The 27,171-nt window shown below is 34.8% G+C and overlaps 1 pseudogene; it reads right to left on the reverse strand.

The window, feature by feature from the left end:
- LOC105069460 (large ribosomal subunit protein eL8 pseudogene) lies at positions 1-27,171 on the reverse strand (annotated as a pseudogene).

The raw sequence follows: 27,171 nt of genomic DNA on the forward strand, positions 1-27,171 counted from the left end.
TTAGCCCAGTTTGGTGGCCAGTTCTTTGGCCTTTGCCTTTTCCAACTTGGCAATGAGAGCCCCTGATGCTGGCCCCAGGACATTGCCCCCCAAGTAAGGGTGGATCTCATCATATCTGTTGTAATTGGTCCTGAGAGCTTCCACCAGATTAGCCAGAGCTCCTTTGTCTTTTAGGTTAACTAGTGTGAAGGCGAGGGTGGTACAGATCTTCCTGTGGACTAGACGCCCCCACCTGGCTTTCCACTTGATGATGCAGGCAGGCAGGAAGACAACCAGCTTAATAGGATCCACATTATGTGCAATAACAACCAGTTGTGCCTTCTTGTTCCCCACCAAGGTGGTGGCACTATTAGCCCCTGCTGGGGAGACAGCTGGCCTCTTGGTGGGAACATCCCCTTGGCTGGCAGCCTTCTTCTCAGGCTACGCCAACAATCTCTGCTTCTCCTCTTGCTTTGTCTCTGGTCTGCACTTGTGGGCCAGCTTAAGCAGCTGTGTAGCTGTTTGGAGTCCAAGGTCTGGTTAACCAGGTGAACTGCTTAATTGCAAAAGGCACTTTTAACTGCTCATAGAGGATAGCCCTTTGCAGCTGCAGGCAAAGTAGCTGGGCCATTTGACAAAGTGGGTGAAGTACCTTTTGGGCTGTATGTCCTGCCAATGACAAAATTCCTGGGCCTTTTCTCAAATAGGGGATTTACCACCTTCTTGGCTTCCTGCTTCTTCATGACAGCAGGGACTAAGGCTACAATAACAACAACTCTATCAAGTAAATGCCATTATTTTCCACTGTTAACGGAAGGAAAATAATATAAAATCACATAACTGATATTTAATCAGACCAGGATTTGGACACAAAATGACAGCCACCAGAGATTTTCATTTCAGTTGTGATATAAAGAGTCATGTAAATTATACACAGGAAACTATAAACCATTGATGAAGGAAATTAAAGAAGACTTTAAAAAATGGAAAGATATCCTATGCTTTTGGATTGGAAGAATCAATATTGTTAAAATGGTCACACAGCCCAAGGCAATCTACAGATTTAATGCAATCCCTATCAAATTACCTAGGACATATTTCACAGAACTAGAACAAATCATAATAAAATTTATATGGAACCATCAAAGACCTAGAACTGCCAAAGCATTACTGAAGAGAAAGAAAGAGGAATAACTCTCCTAGACTTTAGACAATACTATAGAGCTACAGTCATCAAGACAGCATGGTATTGGTACCAAAACAGACATATAGACCAATGGAACAGAATAGAGAGTCCAGAAATGAACCCACAAACTTTTGGTCAACTAATCTTTGACAAAGGAGGCAAGAATATACAATGGAATAAAGACAGTCTCTTCAGCAAATGGTGTTGGGAAAACTGGACAGCAGCATGTAAATCAGTGAAGCTAGAACATGCCCTTACACCATACACAAAAATCAACTCAAAATGGATCAAAGACCTAAATATAAGACAAGATACAATAAACCTCCTTGAAGAAAATATAGGCAGAACATTATCTGACATACATCTCAAAAATGTTCTAGAACAGTCTACTCAAGCAATAGAAATAAAAGCAAGAATAAACAAATGGGACCTAATGAAACTTACAAGCTTCTGCACAGCAAGGAAACCATAAGTAAAACAAAAAGACAACCTACGGAATGGGAAAAAATTTTTGCAAATGAAACCGACAAAGGCTTGATCTCCAGAATACATAAGCTCATACGACTTAATAAGAAACAACCAAAAACCCAATTCAAAAATGGGCAAAAGACCTAAACAAGCAATTCTCCAAGGAAGAAATACAAATGATCAATAGGCACATGAAAAAATGCTCAATATCACTAAGTATCAGAGAAATGCAAATCAAAACTACAATGAGGTATCACCTCACACCAGTCAGAATGGACATCATTCAAAAATCCACAAACAACAAATGCTGGAGAGGCTGTGGAGAAAGGGGAACCCTCCTACACTGCTGGTGGGAATGCAGTTTGGTGCAGCCACTGTGGAAAACAGTATGGAGATTCCTCAAAAGACTAGGAATAGACTTACCATATGACCCAGTAATCCCGCCCCTGGGCATATATCCAGAAGGAACCCTACTTCAAAATGACACCTGCACCCCAATGTTCATAGCAGCACTATTTACAATAGCCAAGACATGGAGACAGCCTAAATGTCCATCAATGGATGACTGGATAAAGAAGAGGTATATTTATACAATGGAATACTACTCAGCCATAAAAACTGACAACATAACGCCATTTGCAGCAACATGGTTGCTCCTGGAGAATGTCATTCTAAGTGAAGTAAGCCAGAAAGAGAAAGAAAAATACCATATGAGATTGCTCATATGTGGAATCTAAAAAAAAAAACAAAAACAAAAAACAAACAAACAAAGCATAAACACAAAACAAAAACAGACTCATAGACATAGAATACAAACTTGTGGTCGCCAAGGGGGCGGAGGGTGGGAAGGGATAGACGGGATTTCAAAATGTAGAATAGATAAACAAGATTATACTGTATAGCAAAGGGAAATATACATAAGATCTTACGGTAGCTCACAGAGAAAAAAATGTGACAATGAATATATATATGTTCATGTATAATTGAAAAATTGTACTCTACACTGGAATTTGATACAACATTGTAAAATGATAATAAATCAATAAAAAATGTTAAAAAAAGAATCCTGTATAGTAAATTTTAAAAAATAGATTCTCTTATAGTCAATGAAAAGGAATGAGAATACTCAATGTTCTTTTTGAGACACTGTGCCTGATATTCATAATACACGCCCATATCATTAAGGGATAATCTCTAGTTATTCATGGATATCTAGAAACTTTGGAAAACCCAGACCAATGGTACAGCTTATAAAAAGAAAGAAGGGAAAAAAGAGGGAGAAAAAGAGGAAGGGTAGAGGCCAAACCATTTAAAATGCTCTATAGCTTTTAGTCTGGAGAATTCTTACTCATTCTCTTTGACCAAATTAAAACATCTCCTACCTCAAAAGTTTTTCATCACCAATGCATTCTTTCTTCTTCATTCCCATGAGCTACTACAATATTTTGTTCAAATTACTGTAGTAGTACATACATTCTTGTACAATGTTAGTTATATAATAAACTGTGCTATTTAAAATTATTACACATCAGATATTATGAAATGTAGAGTAAGACTTTTTTATGACCCGACAGTGTCATGGATTTATGACTAACTTAAGTAAGTTTCTGTTTACTTGCTTGATGATAGATTTCGAGATGTTATTCAACTAACAACAGGGCAGTATGATTAAAAAGAATATTTATAGGATGGAAAATCAGTTTACCGTCTGACAATGAGATAAATATGATTAAGACAAATCCAAGCATCAAAAGCATATGATATATTATTTTGTTTACATGCTGCACTTAAGCATTCATAAAACAATTTTACCATAACAAAATAAAAAATAAAAATACCAGTTGTAAGCCAACAGGAAACCCAACCTATCTTCCTCATTTTTTAGCCCTAAGTAAACATGGGCTAAAGCATGGAAAAAAAAATTGTATCTTGTCATATTTACACAAAGTGTTCAAATAAAATGTAACAGCTGTTACTACAGTGTGAAAAGGCTGCTGGAGCAACAGAAATCTTAGATACGTTACTTTGCAAATAGTGATACTAAAACAGCAGAGCTCATTAACAACTGATGCCCACTTATATAAGAAGTTGTTCAATTGCTCATAGCTGCTGATGAAATATGAGACTGCTGTATCTTCAAAATCTGTGCATTTCTTCCATGAGACCTATTGTAAAGATGTCTTCTACATTTTTTGCAGTAAAGATGCTAAAATTAGTGGGTGTACAATGAAAGTAGAAATACAGTTGAAAATCCAAAAGTTTTGTTTTCTTGAAAAACAATTAAATGGCACCACTGTCAAATTTATACACCTAAGGCTAAGTACTCAGGTGATTTTGTAAAGCAGCAAGTAGAGAAAATAAAAAAATAAAACAAAATACAGATGAAAACAACAGCCTTAAATCTGTTTGGGAACGTATTTAGAAGGCCTCTTTTCCAAGTGTATATAAAGCTTCAACTTGTCATATTGCTTAAATGAAACTGCATCTCACCATGTCCAAATCCCTAAGTTAAAGAGAAGATAAAACTTAACCTTAGACTCTCACCATTAAAGAGGAAAGAAAAAAAAACTTGCTTCTCCCTTGACCTTAGCTGAAAATGAAAATCTAAATAATATTTCAAGAGTGCATTACAGTGTCTACAACAGGAATCTGACAGATGACAGTGAGGAAACTGCTGTTCTTTGTTATAACACTAAGCGTTCAATATTTAACTATTAAAATGTTTAAAAGTTAAGCTGTAATAACAAAAGTTTGTTAAAATTTCATATCTATTCTTAGAAACAGAATTTTTATGAGAGTGATGATTGCCCTCACTCTCAGATTTTGTCAAGACACAGGATTTGGATAATAAATGCAGAAGAAATAGAGGAAACAGAAATAAAGCCAAATGCAACCTTTTCAAAGAACACAAGCCCCCTGTTTTTGACAGTGTAGAGTAGAGAACTGAATTAGCTTTTTAAACAGTGTTTTACATTTTCGTATGTAACCTGGAAGTTGAACAACTCCTTTTGACATATCCAAAATGCAAATTTACTTCTATCACCCACTGCCCCTTTAAAATATACTTAGCAAGGTAATTGTCTGGGCTTTCCTGCTCATTCTTAGATAAAATTTGTTCTAGGTATACTTTAAATTGCTACTCACAAACACAATTCAGTAATTAGAATGTTTGGTCCAAGATATTCATCACTACTCAGAATTTGGACTTATCAGTATATTTTTAAGACTTTTTATTAACACCAGCATGTTTCAGGCTGTATGCTCTGAAGATTGAAGATGGGTATCGCTGGTTTTTCTATGTATTCATCTAAATTTTTCTCATAAACAATTCTTTTCCCTGCCTTCTTTTCTAGATGATGTTTTCAAGGTAAGGACAGTTCTTACTTGAATCATCATTCAGCTCTGGGTGCCTGACATATTTTGCAAGTGTTTCTTTTCTTAGTTTTTCTAAGGTTCCCTGCAGACCACCTTTCCCCTGCCTTACTTTGACTGCTATTCTAAGTAGTCCTTTGCCAGAACTCTGAATATGCACCTGCAGCTTCTTGCTGCTTTGTTCCCTCCGTGACTCCAGGTGGCGCTATTAGACAGAAATCAGGACAGCTTGCTTTCTCCACAGTTTACAACAGCTAGGAAGAGAATCCTACAAGCATTCATCCACTGTTAGGCTATATCCAGTGAGTGTATGTAGATCAACCCCCAAATAGCATCACTCTTCAAGGAGTTATTAATTCTTTTTTCTTTGCAACAGTTCCAAGGTGGGAGTCATATCCTAGTCCACCCTCCCTCCCAAATGAAGGCGTAACGTGTTAAGCATTCCATAGATCCCTGTACGGGTCTGCACCCTACATGAATGTTTAAGCAGAGAGAGGGAGAAGCAGGGGGAAAGAATATCACATCATATTTTTACTCAAAAATATTTTCCTCCTAATATCTTCTCCCCCAAAACCCTTTCTCCTTTCTTTCTCTCATCTCTTACATACTTGAGGTGAGAGGATCCAAAACAGTAAAATCAACTGGTTTTAATTACTTTACATTTTCTTTGTAGATTCTTCAAATGGTGATTCATCTTTGGAATGTCATATCTACTGCGTATTAGACTCAAAGTTAAGCTATTATACTTAAAAAAAACTTTATTATGTAATAGTGAAATGACACTGGCTTCAGAAGGCATCTTGGATCTTAATTATATCCAGATGCATTTATAAGAAGCATCTGAGCAAGAAACCATCAGGAGATTAAAGGAAGCATGAAAGAATCAGGCCATAGACCAGAAGAGACAATCAGTTTCAGTTTAGGATCCTAGAACACATTTTCTGTTGAATGAGGGCAATGCTGAGATATAAAATAGATTCCTGCAGGATTTGTTCTCTTATTTGCTGATTTGTTCATTCATTCATCAATTCATAAAAATAAACATGAATATCTTGTCTGTAACAAGCAAAATGCAGTGAGCTGAAATGGTGGGTAAGAATATCAAATATTAGTCATATTTTACAGAACTAGTCTTTCAATGATGCCAAATTATTTAATCATAAACTTAATTAAATAAACACAAACATGAAACTAGTAATTATTGTATCACTTATACAACTAAAAAAACAAAAATTACTAAAGAAATTTAAATTACATAAAAATATTGAGAAATTAGACAATAAATGAATGTAATGTGGCAGATAATGTTTTACTGAAATTAAATAAACTCTTTAAATATAAGAACAGTGTTGCCACACCAGCATGGATTTTTTGAGTTCAGTATAGTTACTCTAGTTTCAGGTATGTGATGATTCCATTCTGGAATCAATTTTGGTTTAGTTATTCAAACTGCTGTATAATTTGAGCATGCCATGAGGTCCCATGGCCTTGGCTTAGCAAGAATATTTTATTTTTCCTTGACCTCCATTCTTTTCTCATTAATCTGAAATCATTAAAAAGTAAAATGATTTGTTCACTCAACGAATCATAAAGTAAATCCACCTACTGAATTCATTCTATAATGTTGCCATTATAGTTACAATTAACTATGTAGCTCTAAGGTAACCACTGAAATAATGCAAACTATACTACATTGTTTAACTTAATTTAAAATTGAAGTAAATGCAGCCACTTAAAAATTTCTTACAGTAACCACCAAGAAAAAGGAGGAGAGAGAGGAGGAGCAGTGGGAAAAGGAGGAGAAATATGGGGGACCTTCAGGAATATATGGCTCCCAGGGAGACACTGATTTAGATCATGTGTTCCTGTATACCGTAAAGTACAAAGTTTAAAGTTAGTTTATAAAACAGTATTTAATTTTATATTAGCCTATATATATATATATCCCCTTAAAACTTTTTTTATTATTTTTAATTACTTTATATATATATATAAATATTTGTGGCATGCAAGTAAGTTACAAAGTATGAAAGAGTACTTGAGAACCTGAAGACAATTTAAGAACTGCAACCTTACTATAACAAACTCTAACTCTCTCCATCTGATACTTTCCTCATTCAGGATTGCAAATCCCTGCTGGCCTCCTTCCCAGTCAAGAGGTAATAACATCTTGAATTTTAAACAAATCATCCACTTTGCCTTTTTATTTATATTTTATGACATGTTTATCTTTAAACAATATATTGTTTCATTTTACTAATTTTTCATTTTTAAATGGTATTATAATCTATACAAGTATTCTATATTTTATTTTCACTTATTTACTTGTTGCTGGCTCACTTTCATTCTTCTACCTTTTTCTTCTCATGTAGTTTAAAGGTAATCAATTTATATTTATTTCTTGAAATGTCAACATTGATCAGAGTCTAAATCTATTGTTGCTTTTATTGCCCCCAGAGATTCTCATTCAGGGTGACTGTGTGTGTGTCTGTGTGTGAGATATTTGATTGTGAGTCCATTATATAGCACTTCATAATTTGTGGAAACCTGGGGCCTAAGTTAATGATGCTGTCTCTCAGAGAGAACGTTCATTTCCTTCTGCTGCGATCAAGGGTGTGCTACTAATGTGGAACTATCCCATGGCCATTGTCTTCTCTCATGATGGTACTGACACCTATTCATATTCCCACCCTACAGAGAACCCTACCATTTCCATAAGCTTAGTACTATTTTTGGCCACTGAGAGCCTTCTAGAGTGTGCTGCAAGCCCCCAAATCCATAAGATTTATGTTTATGCAGAATTTAGTTATTTCATAGTAAGCTTCAAGAAGTATCTTTGCAGGAAATGTGCTAGAAGCAGGTACCATAACTGGCTGTTCAAATTATACCTGATTTTTTTTTATCATGGATATATAAAATGGAATTTGTTTAAGAAATCAAGAGTTTTCATAAAACAAAGGATAGAGAACAAAGAATCATTGGATTTTAATAAATTGCTTGTTCACAGTTGGTGATATTTATTTCAAAATGCATTACAAAAGTATACATCAATCAAGTAAAATATACATACACACTGTTTTAATATAATCACACAAATATTTCTTCACATTATTGAGTTTCTCTGTGGACAGCCTTTCTCTCTCTGTGTGTGTGTGTGTGCGCGCGCGCGTTGAAACGGAGTGGTAGTCAATGAAAAGCTTCTTATTTTAGTTTTGAAGTTCTTTGGTCTAGTCGTGTAATTTGCATAGCAAGAGATCATCAGCTTCTCACTGGGGGTATCACATGTACTTGAATTAGTTTACATTGGAAGATTCCAGTTACCAAAATTACGGTATTTTCTAGTCAACTATCTCTCCTCTACTTCTTATGTTCAAGGTAATTCAAAGTGAAGTTATTAACAATAGAACTGTTTGACAGAGATGGATACCTATGTTTGACCAATCTAACCTCTTAGCATATTTCTCAGAATGTATAATTAGGACAAGCTTCATACAGACTGGTCATGGAATGAAAAGACCTAGGTCATGAGGGTTAAATGGTGGCTAGCTTCTGTTGACCACGAAGATAAGGGAACAGAAAAGACTAGTCTAGAGAGAGAAAGACTAAAGCAGCAGAAGAGAAAGGTCAGAAGTAAAAGATGGAACTGTGATTCTTAAGTGCTTCTTATTGCATGGTTCCAATCCCTTCTTTAGGACCTTCTATCCTTGTGTTCCATGAGATGCCACTATGCCCTTAAAAAAAAATATATGTATATATACATATGTATATATACATATATATATATATATACACATACATATATACATTTACTGTCTTGCCTTTTCTTTCTTGAATTTATTCTGTTATTTGCAACCAAAGAGCCAAATTAATTTTAACCTAAGCTTTGGATAAAAGCACAGAAAAGAAAAGTTCCCTATTAGCAAGATTATTATGCTTATCAGATCAACTATGCAACTCTGACAAGTTACTTAACCTGTCCTATATAAAATGCAAGCAAGATATTCCTAGCTTTTGTATCAATTAAGTGAAGTAACACATAAAGAATGCTTAGAACAGTGCCTTCACATGGTAAATAGTATGTGTGTTGACTTGTTTGTATTACCACCATTTTGTAAGTTTTAAATGTGTCATTTCCATGTTGTATGCCGCATTTAATGCAACAGGAAGCAATACCACCCATTCTGGAGTGAGTTAACGGTGCTTCTTTAATGAAGGAAAGGAAGATAAAGGAGAAAAATGTAAATAATTACTCATAAATCAGTGTTTTATCTAACAGATGAAAAAAAACTATTTTAAAAAAGTTTAAAAGTAAAACTTAAAAAAAATGTTTGCCACATTTTAGGTTGCTGTTTCTAATATGGACCACATTGTCATTCTGAAAATAAACTAAATAACTCTCAAGAGTTATAATGATGAAAAGTAAAAATCCTTAAATATGTCACAATTTCTCTCCATGGTTTTATGTTCAACAAACCTGCTGCTTTAGCATAAAAAGACATTTGAAATGAGAATAGTTTACTACTAATGAAACATGGAGTCACGGTCACAGTAATGTCTGGCCTGCAGTGAGGTACTTCCTTTAGATTCTTAGGCTTCTCTTGAAGAACGGATGTGTTCAGCTTTAAATAATAAACTAAACTGGTCTCTCTTCTGTCAGAGCATTGGCCAGGTGGCCAGAAAGATAATGTGACAACTGTAAGGAGGAATTTCCTTTTCCTTCATAACTTATGAATTCTTTCATTGCTCTTCAAATGCTGGCAAGCAAAGCAAGAATGTTCTTGTGAGAGGATGGAAGGAAAAGCACATTCCAATTAAGGAGAGCAAATTCATCAGTGAACACAGCTATATATTTCTAAAACTAAACCAAAGTATTGCCTCTTCTCTTCTTTTTTGAAAAGGCTAAATTATATATAACTTAAATCTATCTACCTATCTATCTATCTACCTACCTACCTACCTATCTATCCCCTGAATAAACATTGTGAGCAATGTATCTAGGGACCCTCTAAGCTGTCAAGCAGAAAATGGAAAACTGTATGATGTCTATCACAATTTGAGTAAAATTTAAAATTACTGGGAAAACTATCAAAGTATGTTAAATAGATTCATGTGATATGTTATGCTAACTTATTTTTCCTGCAAAGGAATTTACTTGGGATTTTATAAAATTGGCATCAATCACTATACACAGTGCTGCTGGTAGACTGGTTGTCAAACTAGTAATCTTTCTTTAGTGGAGGCTCGCGAGATATTCCTCCTCTGCCAAATTTACTGGCTGAAAATCAAGTGTTGTATGTGGTCATAGGTGCTCAATTTGCACCCAGTCTGTTTGGACTATGAGACAGTAAGGAGGGTACCCCCCAGAAGATGGGCATCATATTAGTTTGTGTGTGTGTGTGTGTGTGTGTGTGTGTGTGTGTGTGTGGCTGGTATAGCAGATACAACAGAGTGACTTAAAACAAGACACATTTAGTAACTTAGAGCTCACTAGATCAGAAGTCTGACATAGGTTTCCCCTGGCAAAATCAAGAGCTTGGTAGGACTGAGTTCTTTTCTATGAATTCTGGGGGGAAATCTGTTTCCTTGTCTCTTCCAGTTTCTAGAGATTTCCCTTGGATCAAGACCCCCTTTCTCCAAATTCAAAAGGGCAGATTGAATCCCCCTCACACTGCGTCATTAAAATCTCCCCTTCTGCATTTTTAGTCCACTTTTAAGTGGTAACATTGGGCCCATCTTGATAATCTAGAATAATCTCTTTATGTTAAGGTCAGCTGCTTAGCAAATTTATTTCCACTTGCAACTTAATTACCTTTTGCCATGTAACAGAATATATTCACACGTTCCTAGGTTTAGGATGTGGATACCCTGGGGTGAGGAAATGCATTATTCTGCCTCCCACAGGGATGATAGGTACTTTCTCTGTTGAACTGCTCAATGCTAATTTTCATAGTAAAGATTAATAACCTGATGTCTGCATTTGATACAGTTGTATAATCATGGATATGAAATAGAAACTTTATTTGATATTCATGTAAGAGACTGGTTACTGTCAATAGAAAGATAGAATAATTATTGGAAAGGCTACCTGTTTCATTTCAAAGTGAAATGAGTAACAAACTGTGGATTCAATTTACTCTACTTACTGAAAATCAAAATAATGAATGTCATATGGAGTGTTCATTATTCCTTTGATAAACTCAGTTTGGCGATTTTATAAACAACCAAGCAAACTGTGAATATGACAACATGATAAAACTAAATAGGGTTGTTAAAAGACACACAGGCAAAATAACTAGAAGGGAAAATAAGACTATATACAATGCTGAATAAAGCTAACAAAACAAATCAGTTGCTAATTTTAGATTAAAAATCAACATCATCTTCTTTACCTTGACAAATCATATATCTGGCCAAGCAATGCATAAATTAAGCATAGCACACATGAAACATAACACTTCATTTTTAGAATTTACATTTTTTAGAATAATTATTTCAATTTAGGTAGTATTGTGCTAAAAATAACAAAAAAATGAACATTTGTAGTAATCTTTTATAACTGCACTTCTGGTCTTCCTGACATAGAGTAAAGCACAAGCATTTACTATGTGTGAGAAACAAAGATTTTACATATTCTAATTCATGAATCCTGCAAAGAACTAACATGAGGAAATCAGTATTATCCCCACTTCATAGATTTAGAAACTGAAGCCCTGAGAGATTAACTAATTTGCTTAGCGATATCTTGGCAGTTAAGAAGTAGCTGACATTTCTAACGTATACTTCTTGGCTCCACAACCAAAGTGGTGCTCTCCTGCCTTCTGACTTGGGTGACATGCAAGTATCTTTCCTCTTATACGTAAGAAGCCTAACAGTTTGAACTGTTGAATTTTCAACAGTTATCCCATATATTATATATAAAGAGAGAGGGAGGATTCATTTTACATACTATTAGGTGGTTTACATATCTTGTTCCCAGAGAGGACTTATATATAATACATGAATATAATGTATAATATATAATATATGTGTTAGTCATCCAACTACTACATTTCAACCTCAAAATACAGACTTTATGCTGTCCAAATGTACAGCACTGTAAAAAGAAAACCCCAATAATCAGAAACAGCAATTTAATAGAGTCAGTCAGGAGACCAAAAGGAGTAGTTCCCATGTCCTGTGACAACAGCAGGGCCCAAGAAGAAGAAAGTCCTTTCTGGCAAGGACTCAGTCAATAAAAAGCCAGGAACTCTTTGTTTACTCGAGCCCTCCCCAACCCCCAATTTCCTGTTTCTCTCTATGAAAGCATTCTCCTTCCATTGCCATTCGGGGAATCATACATGATTTGCTGTAGTTGCATAGTGAAACTGCAATTCTCTGCTGATCCTGAATAAACTCACCTTTCCTGCAGAAGTATCTGACAGTCTATTCGTCTCAGATCAACATTTCTGTGGTCCATACAGGGCCCAGGGAAGACCCCCAAATGCTCCGGGGCTGGTGAGCAAATAGGTATGATACAATTGAGTCTGCCGCTGCTCACTGCTTTTCTCACTGACCCTGGAGTTTGAAGGAGCAGCTCTTTCTCCTGGATCCAAGCTCACACCCTCTTTGCATTTGAAGCTCTCCAGGCTTTATTAAGAATCTATTTTAAGGTTCTGTCTTTCTGGTTAAGGCCTTCCTTGCTCTGCATGTGAGTACTTGGTTTGGTACTTTGGTCTGACTTTGACATCAGATTGTTTCAATCAAATCTGGCTGAAAATGCCTTTGGCCTATTCCTTTAAGAACAGGGGCTGCTTCACTAAAATTGTTCCAGTTGTCCAGCCTTTGGCCTATTCCTATGGAATAGAGGTTACTGTATAGAAATTGGCTGAAAAGCCTTTGGCATGGCTCTTTTCAGAGCAAGCTGTTTCCTTAGAATTGGCTGGGATTAGCTTGCAAGCTGTTTGAGTTATAAGCTGTTTGAGCTATTTGAAAAGTGTTCTTTAACTCTAGAGAAAAACCTCTCAGAAATGGGATTCCGATTATGTAAATATTTTGAGGGTGCCCTCCACTGCAGGGACTCTGGTTGGTTTTATGTTTAAAAATAGTGCTCCTTCCTCATGTGCCTTTCTAAATAAAATGGGCTAACCTGACCAAAAGCAACTTAGACTATCAATAGTCATTATGGGGAACTTCTGAAATCCCCAAACTTAATATCCCTAAAATTGAATAGGAATGTTTGTTGTAATTGATATTTCGAGACTTCTAAATGTTATCAGAAACCTAAAATCGCCTCCTTACTAAAGAAGATTTTAAGAGTGAGAAATCTTATGTGAGAAAAACAAACGATTATGATTTATGAGAAATCTTATGTGAGAAAAACAAATGATTAAAGAAAGGTAAAAGGGCTCCTGAAGTCTCAGGCTCTTCCCTGGCTTCTTGGTCTTTGGGCTTAGCCTCTGGCATCATCTTGTCTCTCTCGTTTGGGCTCCTTGTGGCCAGTCTCTACCTCTGATGCCATCTTCCTTCCTTCCTTCTTGCCACCTATGCCTCCTCTATACCCTCAAATCCCCCATGCTAATCTCTCACCAAACTTCTATTTTTCTCTAAAACTCTCCCTACTCCCTTTCCCTCTGAACTTGTAGGGAACTTTCCCTTTAAAAGTAAGTCTTCTGAGAATCCAGAGACTAAGCCTAATTTCCTATATTCCCTGCACTGAAGCTGAACCGTGAGCCATAGTCAAAGATTTTCCCAAAGTAACCAAAGAGCCTCACATATTTGCTGACAAATTTAATACAGCCACTCAAACTTAATCTGGTTTCTCTGACTTACATAAGCTAGTTCATATGCTTGTCAGTGAAGGCCAGGCCCAGGACTGGATGAAAATCATTAACTGGGAAAATCTTGAGAAGTCTCTAGAATTATAACTGGGAGACCAGCCCACTGACTTATTATATGATCAGGCTTGGGCAATCTCTAAGTGATTTCATTGAGCAATTCCTAGGGATTTTCTAAAACCTGTTGATTGGAACAAAATTCAGGCTTGCACACAAAAATCTGATGAGCCTGTTCATGATTATTACAATCAACTTCAGATTGCTTTTAAAGGGAAGTCTGGTTTTCCTTCAGGGGTTAATCCTACCCAGGGAGCTTCTAAGTCTATATTTATTAATGGGCTGAACCAGGACCTTTCCTTTATAGTAAAAAGTACCAGGATGGAATGGGAAACTATATCCACTCCAGATTATGGCAAACCAAATCTCTCACACTCTAGATGAATCACCTCAAAAAAGGGCCACCGAAATTCTTAATCTTCAACTCCAGTAAATGAGGCTTCTAAATGGAACCAAAACCCTCCTTGTTTATGCTCTTCTTGCAAAGAGCCAGAACATTAGAAAAGAGACTGTTACACATTTAAGTACTTTAGGTGCCTTCAGCCCTCTAATCAGTCCTTCCAACATCCTCTCAATTCTTAATGAAGGGGTTCCAAGAAACTACAGGGGCTCTTCCCAATCCTTCCTTTTAATTGGCTCAGAGAAACATGTCTCTAGATTGGGACTGAATGTCTTTCACTCCTAACTGACAATGAAGCTACATTCTAGGAGCTCAACCCACTACTAAAAAATAGTCCCTTCCTTGAAGTACTAAAATAGTTCAAATAGTAGGGATCTCTGATGAACCTCAAGAGGTTCCAATCTCTGATTCTATTTCCTTTTGTTTAGGTGCTTTGAGAGATTCACATCCTTCTCCTTAGTTCCTCTGCTTCTAACCATTTGTTAGTCCAAGACTTCTTACAGAAGTGTCATGTGGAATTTTCTTTCTTGTGAAAAGGGGTAAGTAATTCTAGAATTTGACAGTAGCCATCAAAGTAACCAACTGGTGAATTAAATGACCTTACGATGTCTCTTATTTGCTCCATCTCTGATTGCATTAGAGCAGATTCTGGAAACACTCATCATTTGTCCCTACTGAATCAGCTACCATCTTCTTTATGGACAAAGTCTCCAATTGATATTGGTAAAATTCATAGTGCATTTCAACAACCTCTTCTCAGAATTAATCAATACCCTAAAAGAAGCCCTTCAAGGCATAAAGTCCATAATAGAATATTACAAGGCACAAGGCCTCATTATCCCTTGTACTAACCCCTGTAACACTTCCATTTTGCTGGTGAGAAAACCTAAAGGCTGAGGGTAGAGGTTTGCTCAAGGTCTCTGAGCAATGAACAGGACTGTTATTCTTTGACACCTTATCATTCCTAACCCTCATATATTACTAAGATCCGTTCCCACTGGAAGCAAATTCTTCATTGTAATTGATTTATGCAGTGACTTTTTTAGTATTAAAGGTGATGAAGCTAGTCAATATCTATTTGCCATCACTTGGGGAGAAAAACAATTCACCTGGACAGTAATGCCTCAGGATCTTACTGAGTGTCCTTTTTAAAATGTCTTGCAAATCCTGAAGACTGATCTGGATGATATAAAGTTCCCTAGAGGTTCTACTTTGATATTATATGCGGAATTTGCTTCTTTGCTCTCCCTCTTCATAGGAAGACAGTATCCACTTGCTAAAGCTTTTAGTCTTAAAGGGACATAAGGTTGCCAAAGAAAAATTGCAGTTAGTCCAAATCCACATTTGGCATTGAGGGCATCTGATATCAAAACAAGGGCTACACCCAGATCCAGAATGACTTCATGGTGTCTTAAGTTTTCCAAAGCCCCAAACTAAGCTCTAAGTGAGAGATTTTCTTGAGCTAGCTGGCTGTTGCTGAACTTGGATTCCATATTTCTATTATGGACAAACTTCTGTACATTTTACTAAACAATAATAACTCTTACCCTATTTTATGGAAAGAACCAGACAATATGGCTTTCAAGGACTTAAAGGAGAGTTTTATGAACCCACCTGCCCATGAGCATCTCAACGATCAGATTACCTTTTTCCCCTTTTTGTATATGAAAAAGAAGGGAATGCCCTTGGGGTTCTCACTCAAAAACACAAGGACCACCAATAACCCACTGGGTATTATAGCCAGCAGTTGGACCCGGTGTTATGGGGATATCTCTCTTGCTTTAGAGCCATTTTGACCACTGCTCTTTTGGTTAAGACTACCAAGGAAATCATTGTGGGATCCCCTTTAACCACTTTTGTACCGCATGTAGCAGAAGATCTTCTGAATCCTCACCACACTCATGATTTTTCAGTAAGCTGTCTCACCTCCTATGAAGTCCTTTTATTAACCACTCCTCATATAACTTTTTTATGTTGTAGCAACACTAACCCTGCTACTCTTCTCCCCTCCATCACTGACAAAGTCTCTCAGGCTGCTCCAAGCTAATGGGTCACCCCCTGACTCCTTGTGATGGTCTGCAGGAAGCTTCTCTGGGGATTGCTGACTTCTTATGGTTCACTGATGGTTCTTGTCTAAAAGATGAAAATGACAAACACTGTACTGGATGTGCTACTGCAACTCCCTTTGATGTTACTGAGGCAGCATCTTTGCCTATGTCTACCTCAGCCAGACAGGCTAAGTTACATGCTTCTACATGGGCTTGCACTTCATGACCAAGATGAAACAACCAAAGATTATACTGTTAGTAGATAAGCTTTCAGAATAGCTCATGTTTTTAGAATGTTGAAGTAATGTGGCTTCCTTACTTCTGACAGAAATAAAATTAAAAGTGGTGCCTATGTTTCAGAATTACTAGATGCAATGCTTTTACCTGCCACTTCAGCTATTATCAAGATTCCAGGGCATTCTAAACTTGACTCTCTGGCAGCTACGGGGAATCACCTTGCTGATATTTCCACAAGGGATGTTATCCTTAAAGGAACCAACAACAACCAAACCTCTGTCATGATCCAAAGAGATGTTTCCCCAAATGATAACTTAGAAAAACTGGCTAGAGAAGCTCAAAATTGGCCTCAGAAAAAACAAGGTTGGAAATTCAACAATTGTTGGTTTGATAAAAAGATTAAGCTCTGGTTTGGACCAAAAAAACAACTCAGTCCTCCCAGAGACTCTAAAATCCCCACTCCTCACCACTGTGCACGCATTAAACTACTGGTTTACTGACAAAATAATGGCATGAGTAAAAGGATATTGGTGTGGAAACATTAACAAGGCCACAGAAAAGTGTCTATCTCACTTGTCCCACTAGTCTGGAGTATAACTCAAGGAAGTCTGTGTATACTGTTCCTAACATTTTAAATTGCTTAATGGGCTATTTGAGGTCTGGCAAATGGATTTCATACAACTCCCTCCATCTCATAAATATAAATATGTTTTAGTCATGGTCTGTTTTCATATTGGACTGAAGCCTTCCCTTGTATACAGATTATTGCCTCTTCTGTGGATGAAGTTCTATTAGAACTTCCCTACATGGGAACTCCTCTTGAACTTCATAGTGATCAAGGAACCCATTTTACTGACCAGGTACTTTAACAAGTGTACTGGAAAAGACATCTCCAGAAGAACTCTCTTCAACCCCACTGGAGAGTCCCCTATCAGCTACTGCTAACCAATCTTTGTGTCACAAAACTTCAAGCAGTAGACTCTTGGATTCAAGCAACACACTCAAAGAAAGCACCAGACCCTGCCTAGACCTGAAAATCATGTAGTGACCTGAAAGTAAGGATTTCCCAGAACTGAAGCAGATGTTACTTGATAAAACAGCTTTCTCAAGATATCTGGCCCAGGCCTATTGGAAGCTTATTGTCAAACCTTTGATAATGACACTACATTTCAGATAATCTCCAATGTCTATGATCTCCATAACACATGGGCTTTAGACAAAAAGTGACTGAACATTCATCCTCCTACCCTTCCTTTGTTAATCAGTATGTGACCTCAGTAGGATTCCAATCTGTGCATCTTCCCTCTGACATCAGACACTATGCCCAAAAAAGATTCAGGAAGGCACTGAGGGACTAAAAGCTGCCAAGACTAAAACCTGACTCTTGATCAGCAATGCATTCAGAGAAAGATCTTGATCAAAAGGGGGAAAGATAAGAAAAAAATTAATAAACAGAAACCATAATTAAATACAGTTGGGAGAGCAGAAGAGGGGGCTCTTGAGTCCTGCGAAGACAGCAGAGGCCACCAAGAAGGACTTTTCTTCTCTCCTAGCAAGGACTCAGCCAATGAAAAGCTATACACTTTCTGTTTACTACAGCCCTCCCAAATTCATTTCCTCTTCTATAAAAATTTTCTACTTTTATTGCCATGTAAGCAAACCCGTTTGTTACTGGAAAAATTCATTTCCTTATAATTTTCTAGGGTGGAGGTTTCAGCTGTAAGAGGCCATCCATTGTTTTCTGGCCTATGGCCTCCATAGCACGGAAGTTGGCTTCCTCAAGGTCAACATAAGGGCATCTTTCTAATGTTTCACTTTCCTTTAAATAGCCCATTTCACTAAGCCAGGTCCATCCATGAAAAGCTTCCTCTTGATTAAATCAAAATTAACTGATTGGTGATCGAACCACAGGGATGGCATTTCATCATATACAAAGGTTCACTTTTCAAGAGTAGGAGCTTACATAGGGTACACATACTGGGGGGGGGGCAGAAAACTTGAGATGTCTTAGAATTCTGTACACCACAAATCATTTTCCCAAATTTGATACAAACATTATAAGCTTCCTTTTCTCTAGGTGATCAGATTAGGAATTGCTTTAACTCCTAAGGATAAGCAATATAGTGGATGTTATTTTAATACCCAGGTACATGGTTTTTATACACATTTCAAATGTAACATGCTAAAGTGTACTTAATCTATTTGAATATAGTCTCTTTTAACTATGCTGATGTTTTTCACACTTGAATTTCTGCATTCCTAATCTACACCAAACTGTTGTTTGAAAACTTGAATATGAAAAATAAATACTTACATTTACTTAAAAATTATTTGTGGTAAATATATTAATGCTGCACTTTTTATACTATCTTAATATATTCTAATATACTTAGTTTAATAAAAGATTGAGACTTTATTCTGTTTAAAAGCAAATAAACTGATTTATATTAATGAAAAATAGACACAACAGCTTAAGTAAAATATAAAACTTCTAAGAATTTAAGGAATTGAAAGATTCTTACTGAATCGAGGATGTTCATGCTATACAGAAGGTAGCTAAACTAGCTTGGGTGCCCTAAAATAGCATAAAAATCTAATCACTCTTTCGGGAGTCTCTGAAAGTGAGAAACTTAGGGTCAGTCTAGCATGAAAAATAATACAAGGAAAATACTGTCATCTTGATACTTTTGTTTTCTAGTCCACAAAAATATTTCCCCATGGTGAATAAATTCTTTCTCTGAGTTTTAATCTTATACTCACTTTCTAGATGCCAGTGGGAGATTCTATACTGCAAGAAATATTTTCCAGCTTCATGGCAGGAACCAAAACAATATTAGCTGAAATGTGGAATTATCTCCCCCATTGGGACTGGGAGGCCAAGCAGGGGAAAGCCTTATTTATTACAGTATCTCCTGTGATAGTGGTTAGAATTTGGTGTGTCTCATAACAAATTTCACCTGGTGGCAATCTACTGTGATAACATATGGCCACAGCAGATGCTCAGCTACAACCTGACCTGGAACTGATAGTTCACTGTGAAGACTAGCAACGTTAGCACTCCTCTATATAGAAGGTAATTTGACTAAAAATATATCTAATTATTATTCATAGAGGATAATCATGAGCTTTTTGAATATACATGTTGTATTGAAAAACAAAGTTTAAATGATTTACACTGTTCACATAAGGTAATTGATTTCTATGAAACACAATTAATTCTCACGTTTAATTATGTTTATAACCTAGTTCTCTAATATTCAGAATATTATTTCTCAAGAAACAATGTAATAAATAGTGTTTATAATCTCAAGCTAGTCTGCTCTTCTCAGTCAATGGATAATTTAAAACAACACAAGTTAATGACAAACAATATAAATACATAATAATGGTTATTCTAGCATAGTTTATTGCTATAAAATAAAACAAATTACTAGTAACTTACTAGGTATAGTCAAGTTAATGAGATTATTATAAGAACTTTTGGTTACTCTTTTGGCTTCTAAATATAAATGATACTAAGTTTTATTAAATATTATTTCACTTCAGGTCATACATTTTGCATTCCTTATAAGGTATATCCAGCACTGTTCATAATGCACAGAAGCTTCAACTTTGATTAGGATACAATTCTATCTCCCAAGTAAAATACAAAGACGTTCTGATTTATTGCATCTAGCATAGTCCTGTTACATAATATGCATTCCTTCAGATTATCTATTGTCATAGGTTCTTGAGATCATTAATCATCTGTGCTGTCTGAATGCCCTTATTATGGGTTATTTCCTGCCATGTTTAAAATTTTGTGTGTGAGCTCTTTGCAACTGTTTTTGTTGTTGCTGCTGTTGTTTTTCTCTTGTTTTCTCCTTGTATTAGGATTCTTCCATTTCAGTTACCTGTTGTTGAGTAACCAGTTATGTTCCTCATGAATTATTGGTCTAAAAGAACAAATTATTTTTTGTTCTGGTCTTGTGGGTTGGCAACTTTCAAACAGATGGTTCTTGCCTGACATTACTTATGTCATGTTGTTGTGGTCCGATGGTAATGGATATTCAGACTTCACAGTTCCAAGAGACATGGTTTTCAAATTTTCCAAGTTCCAGGAAACATTTTTTGTTCTGGCTACAAATTGACACTCACAGTCCTTCTTTGAAACTGTGAGGTAGGTTTATTTTTCCCCACATGGATAATTACTTCCTCCAAAATGGTTTAGTGAAAATATCTTTTCTCTCACTGAACTGTTGTTATATTTTTTTTTCAGAAATTGAATATACGAGTATGAAGGGGTCATCTATTTCTTAATTCACTATTCAGTTGCATTAATCTATATGTCTATTCTCATCAGGTATACCGTATTATCAGTTGTAGCTTACATCAGGTGATTGAATCAGGCAGTGTGAGCCCTGAAAACTGTTTTTTTTCCCCCAAACAGAATTTTACTCTTCTAGATCCATTACATTTCCATAGAAATTTTAGAATCAGTTTGTCAATTTTTATAAAAAAGGACATTGTATTTGATTGGGATTATTTCAAACTATACAACACTATGTGATATCTTAGTAATACAGAGTCATCAAATGTGTGAATATTGTATGTCTCTTCATTAATTAAGGTTTTCTTTATTTTAGCTATTTAAAAATTGTGTTTGATTTTTTATTGAAACTAGAAATAAATTGATTGCTTAAGAATTTTACATTCTTAATGCTATTGTAAAAAATATATTTTTTAAGTTATATTTTCCATTTGTTTTTAATAGAATGTAATTAAATTTTATATACTAGCCTTGTACCTACAACCTTGTTAAATTTATTTATTATATCTATAGGCATTTTTTAGATTAATCATTCTCTATGTCACCTACAAAAAATGTATTATTCATTAGTTTCTAATCCGCGTACCTTCATTTTCTATTTCTGGCCTTCTTGCATTGTCTGGGGCCTCTAATATAATACTATTTAGAAAACATGAAAGAGAACATTCTTACCTTGTTTCAGTTTTAAGTGTTCAGTCCAATATTCAGTTCTAGTTATTAGAATAATAGTTGTAGTTTTTTCTTAGACATTATTTATTATATCCAGGAAATTCTTTTAATTCTTTTGCAGAAATTTGTTCTCACAGATTGGTACTAAGTTTCGTCAAAGGATTTCAAATTCTATTAGATAATCATTTTTTTTTTTGTTTATTTTAATTTGTAAATGTGGTAAATTGCATTGATTGTTCTTCAAATGTAAAACCAAGTTGCATTTCTAGGATAAGACAAATATGGTATATACTGCATTTTATACACTGCACTGTTACTTATTTGCTATGTGGGAATATTTTAAGAATATATATTAATCCTGAAATAATAATAATAATTTATCATTTATTATTAATTACTCATAAATTAAATTAATATATAAGGATAATGTATTAATCATTGCTATATAAGGATATATATTTTCCTCACTAACTGTTCAGTCTAAATAGGGATTTTAAATTTTAATTGATGTGTCTGAAGATCTGATTTTTAATTGATATTCTCTATTGTTTGTATATTTTATTGACATCTGCTTTTATCTTGTCCATATCATTTATTATAATCTTCCTTTATTCTAATACATTGATTTTTTGGTATATATAGTTTTCTCTCAGACTGTGCATCCCAAAATTGAGGTAAGTTATATTTTCATTATCATTCTACTTCTCTTGTTATTTTATATTAGAATGGTTTCTTAGTTGTGTACATTAGAATAGTTTCTTAGTTTCCAAACATTTGAATTTTTTAAAGATAGCTTTGTTTTTTTTATTGCTAATGTAATTTATCTGAGGCCAGAGAATGCATTTGTATGGGTCTATAATTTTAAATTAATTGAGGTAAGTCTAGCATATGGTTTATCATGGTGACTGTTTCATGTGTACTTAAAAAATATGTATACTGCACATTTTAGATGTAGTGTTGTATCAAGGAAATTAGGTTAAGTTGGTTGATAATATATGTACAAATCTTCTGTATTCTTTTTGATATTTTCAAAAAAATTCTTAAAACTAGAATAGTTTTAGATTTATAGAAAAATTTTAAAGAAAATACAAAAAGTTTCTTTGTACCCAGCACTGAGTTTCTCCTGTTATTATTAACACCTTCCATTACTATGGTCCATTTATTGCAATTAATGAACCAATAGTGACATACTGCTATTCATTAAAATACATAGCTTATTACAAATTCCTTAGTTTTTACCTAGTGACTTTTTTTCTTTTCCAGGATCCCATCCAAGATACCACATTACATTTAATTGTGATTTTTCCTTAGGCTCCTTTCACTTGTGACAATTTTGCAGATTGTCCTTGTTTTTGTTGATCTGGACAGTTTTTAGGAGGACTGTTCAGATACAGTTGTGTCATTTCTTTGACAGTTTTTTCATGATAGACTAGGGTTATGTGTTTAGGGAGGAAGACCACAAAGGTAAAGTACTATTTTCATCACATCATGATAAGTGCACATACTATCAACATGGATTATCTCTATTTGTGTTGACCTTGATAACATGGCTGAGGTAGAGTTTGCCAAATTTCTCCACTCTGACATTTCTCTTTCTTCCTCACTTCCTGTACTGTCCTCTTCAAAAGGAGGTTACTATGCCAGTCCACACTTAAGAAGTGGGGAGATTTATGTACAATCTCCTTGAAGGCAGAATATATATATATACATAAGTTATTTGAACTTTTCACACATGAGATTATTTTATTCTCACACATTTATTTATATATTTAAATCATTTATCCATATCAGTATGGACTCATAAATATTTTTATTTGAGGTCATTATGCAATTTTGCTTTATTTTATGCTCAAGATGTTGGGAGTTCTTTCAGCTGCATCAACTGTGAATCTTTGCCATATTCCCATAAATGTGTGTGGGTGGGTGAGTCAATTTTTTAAAATAATATATTCCATTTTCATCTTTTATATTTTGTATATTATGGGTACTAATACTAAATCAGCCATTTCTCCAAGGAGTCTTGGCTCCTTTTATTGGAGAATGGTATTAGGAATCAAGATTTGGGTGTTGGGAATACTTGTTGCTACTGCAGTCTTTGCTTCTTGAATGATGAAAAAGTGTGGAAATATATGCTTGTATACTACTCTGTATTTTCACTTATCTACATATACTTCTGTATGTAACCATCTGTATCTACATTAAGCTAAGCATAAATTCATTCTGATGTTTCCAACTAGAATTCATTACTCCACCGCTCATATTAGCCTCTTGCTCCTGCTTATCTGTAAATTTCCATTCTAAGAGAGAAAATCTTAGCTCCCAGCATATGCCATTAATTTACACAATATTTTCAGTCTGGTGTACATGAATGGAGTATCAATATTGTTAACCTGCACCCTCAAGGAAAGCAACTTCATCAGTTAGTATACATTGCTTATGTGCAGTTTACTTGCCTTTGGACTTACAGACTCCAATTCTTTTCAAAGTTACTTAGGTCAGCACTATTTTCCTCACCCTATTCAAGACAGTTGTTACATATATTTGTAATGCAGTTAGATTAATTTGTCACTTTTTACATTTCTGGTGTCCCCAACTTCTAAGATTTTTTAAAAATTTACATACATTAAGGTTTATCCATGGTGTTATAAAGTTCTTTAGTTCTGCCAAATGCATAATGTTATGGATCCACAATTGTAGTACCATACAAACTAGATTCACTGCTCTGAAAATCCCAGGTATTTCATCTATTCATCTTTCTCTATCTCCCCACCAAACCCAGGTCACCAAAATCTTTTTACCTTCATTGTAGTTTTGCCTTTCCTAGAATCTAAAATTGGAATCTAGGTCCATTCTCCTACTGAATGACATCTTGGTTTCCTGCAATTTTGGAGATTATGAATAAAGGTGCTCTAAATGCTCAAAAGTTTTTCTTCTGTATATATATCAAATTAGTTGGATAAATATCTATGAGCATGATTGCTAGATCACACATAAGCCTATGTTTAGCTTTGTAAGAAACTGTCAAACTGTCTTCCAAATTAACATCATTTTGCATTCCCATCAGCGATGAATGATGATCTCATTGCTCTGCATTCTCAATGGCAATTGGTAGTGTCAGCTTTTTGGACTTTAGGTATTGTAATAGGTAAGTGTCTTGTTAGGTTTTCAGTCTACTAATTCTATCTATTAGTGAAAGAGGACTGCTTACATTTTAAATATAATTATAGGTTGAGATATGTCTAATTGACAGTTTTGCTTCCAATATAATTTGAACTCCATTATTAGGTATATACATATTTGGGATTGTTATTTATTTTTGAAAAATTGACTCTTTCATTATAATAAGATATCCCTCTTTATAACTAGATATATTTGTCCAAAGTCTATTTTCTGGCATTAATTTACCTATAATTCATAATAGCATGTTATTTTTCTTCATTTTAAACTGTATTATTAAAACATGCATTTTGTTATCAGCATGCATTTGACTCTTGCTTTTCTCATTATGGCGATCTCTATTTTTTCGGTGATTAGTCGATTTATAATAACTGGAATTGACGATATAACTTTATTCTACTTGCTTCTTATTTTTTTGTCTCAGTTTTCTCTTTTCCTCCTTACCTGTTTTTATTGGATTAAGTAATTTTATCTTTCTACTTTATTGATTTTTTAGCATTATTTTAAAAAGTTGCTGTGGGGATTACAATATGCTTCTTATTCGTTTCACAATCTAGCATCAGTAAATATTATTATACTTCAGGTATTATGTAAATCTTATAACATCATCTCCTTTTACCTCTCTCCTACACCTTTTTAATTTATCATACATGTTGGTCCTACTTCTGTTATACATCTTAAAATTCATTGTTACTATTTTTCCTTTAAGCAGTCATCCTTTTCAACAAAAATATAAAGAGAAAAATTTTTTATGTTTACTTACATAGTCACCATTTCTACTCTTTGTTAATCTATGTGGCAGTGTGTTTCAGTTTGTCACAGCTGAAAGAAATTTATGACTTTGCTTATCATAACTTCTTTTAAGTGTATCTAGTGATACAGGTCTCCTGGTAGTGAATTTCTCAGCACTGGTTTATCTCAACTATTTATTTTCCTCCATTTTTGAGAGATATTTTCAATGATTATAGAATTCCAGGTTGAATTTTTAAACATCTCTTTTAGTATTTTAATACCCCATTTAATTGTCTGCAGAATGGATTGTTTCAGAAGAGAAATAAATGGTATTTCTTATGCTCTCCCTTACTCACCTGTGTTTAACATGCATTTTTTCTTTGATGATTTTAATCTCTTTTAATATACTTTTGATATTCATCAATTTGACTATGATGTCCCCAGGTATGGGTTCCTTTGATTTGTACCCTGGTAGGCACTTGGCAAGCTTCTTGAATCCACTGATATTTTCATATTCATATTTTCAGCTCTTATTTCCTCAAATATTTATTTTTGCTCTAGATTTCAAAGATTGCAACTACAGAAATGCAAGTTTCCTTGATACCAATGATACTTTTCTGGTTGCGTCTTTTTTAGCTTTTTTGCCTCTGTTTTCTTTAATTTGGATAGTTTTTTTGATCTGCCTTCAAGTCTACTGATCTTTAGTGTCTAGCCTACAATTAAGCCCATTCAGTCAATTTTTCATTTCAGATATTGACTTTTCTAATCAAATTTGTATTTAATTTGTTTTTATGGTTTTAATTTCTCTGCTAAAATTCCCTGTATCTCCTCTCATTATGTTCATTTTTTTCTTACTCTCTTTAACATGCTTATAAAATGTTTAAAATCCTTTGACACTAATTTCAACAACTTTGCATCTCTACTTGTTTTCCTGTTGACTATTTTTTTCCGTAATATGGGTCATTATTCTGCTTCTTTGCAATTCTAGTAATTTTTTTGTTGTATGCTGGACATTGTAAATGCTGTAATGTTGAGAAAGAATTTTATTGTCTTTTAAGGTTTTTTTGAGAGGGTCAGGTAGCTGATTTAATTTAATTGCTTTATCTTTTGGATATTTGTTCTTAGCCTAGTTAGGGTAGGACTATAAGACCTCTCATTAGAGTTACCTTAATCCTTAGGCATGGCCTTTCAGGAGGTTAACCAAATGTCTGTGGTGTTCAAATATGCTTCCTGACTGCCTGTTTGGAATTTTTACATATCCCAGTACACTGTGCAGTTTTCACTGTTTCAAGGTAATTTTTCTGTCAATCTCATGGAGACTCACACTGAATATTCACCGTATATTACATGATCAAAATTTAGAGACTCCTATACAAATTTGGGGATCTTCTTCTCTATTCAACACCCCACCACACAAATTTCAGCAAACTTTGCTAAGTGCCTCCAGGCAAAGTGTAAGATCTCAGTAGTTACTTCCCTTTTCATCTTTATAGAATAATGCTGCTTATGTCCAATATCTGTAAAATATACAAATATATATACCAAAGAACTATATATATCAAACAGAAATCTCATGGTGACAATTTGAGACAAATTTTGTGATTTTGTGATTTCTATTTGGGAAAACTGAGTTTTAGAAAATTTAAGTATCTTACCCAAGGCTGTAAAATCATCACTGGAGGAGAGTTAAGCGCCCCAGTGGGTCTATTGCCCAAGCTAGCCAT

The sequence above is a fragment of the Camelus bactrianus genome, chromosome 3, assembly GCF_048773025.1.
Source record: "Camelus bactrianus isolate YW-2024 breed Bactrian camel chromosome 3, ASM4877302v1, whole genome shotgun sequence".
NCBI lineage: Eukaryota > Metazoa > Chordata > Mammalia > Artiodactyla > Camelidae > Camelus > Camelus bactrianus.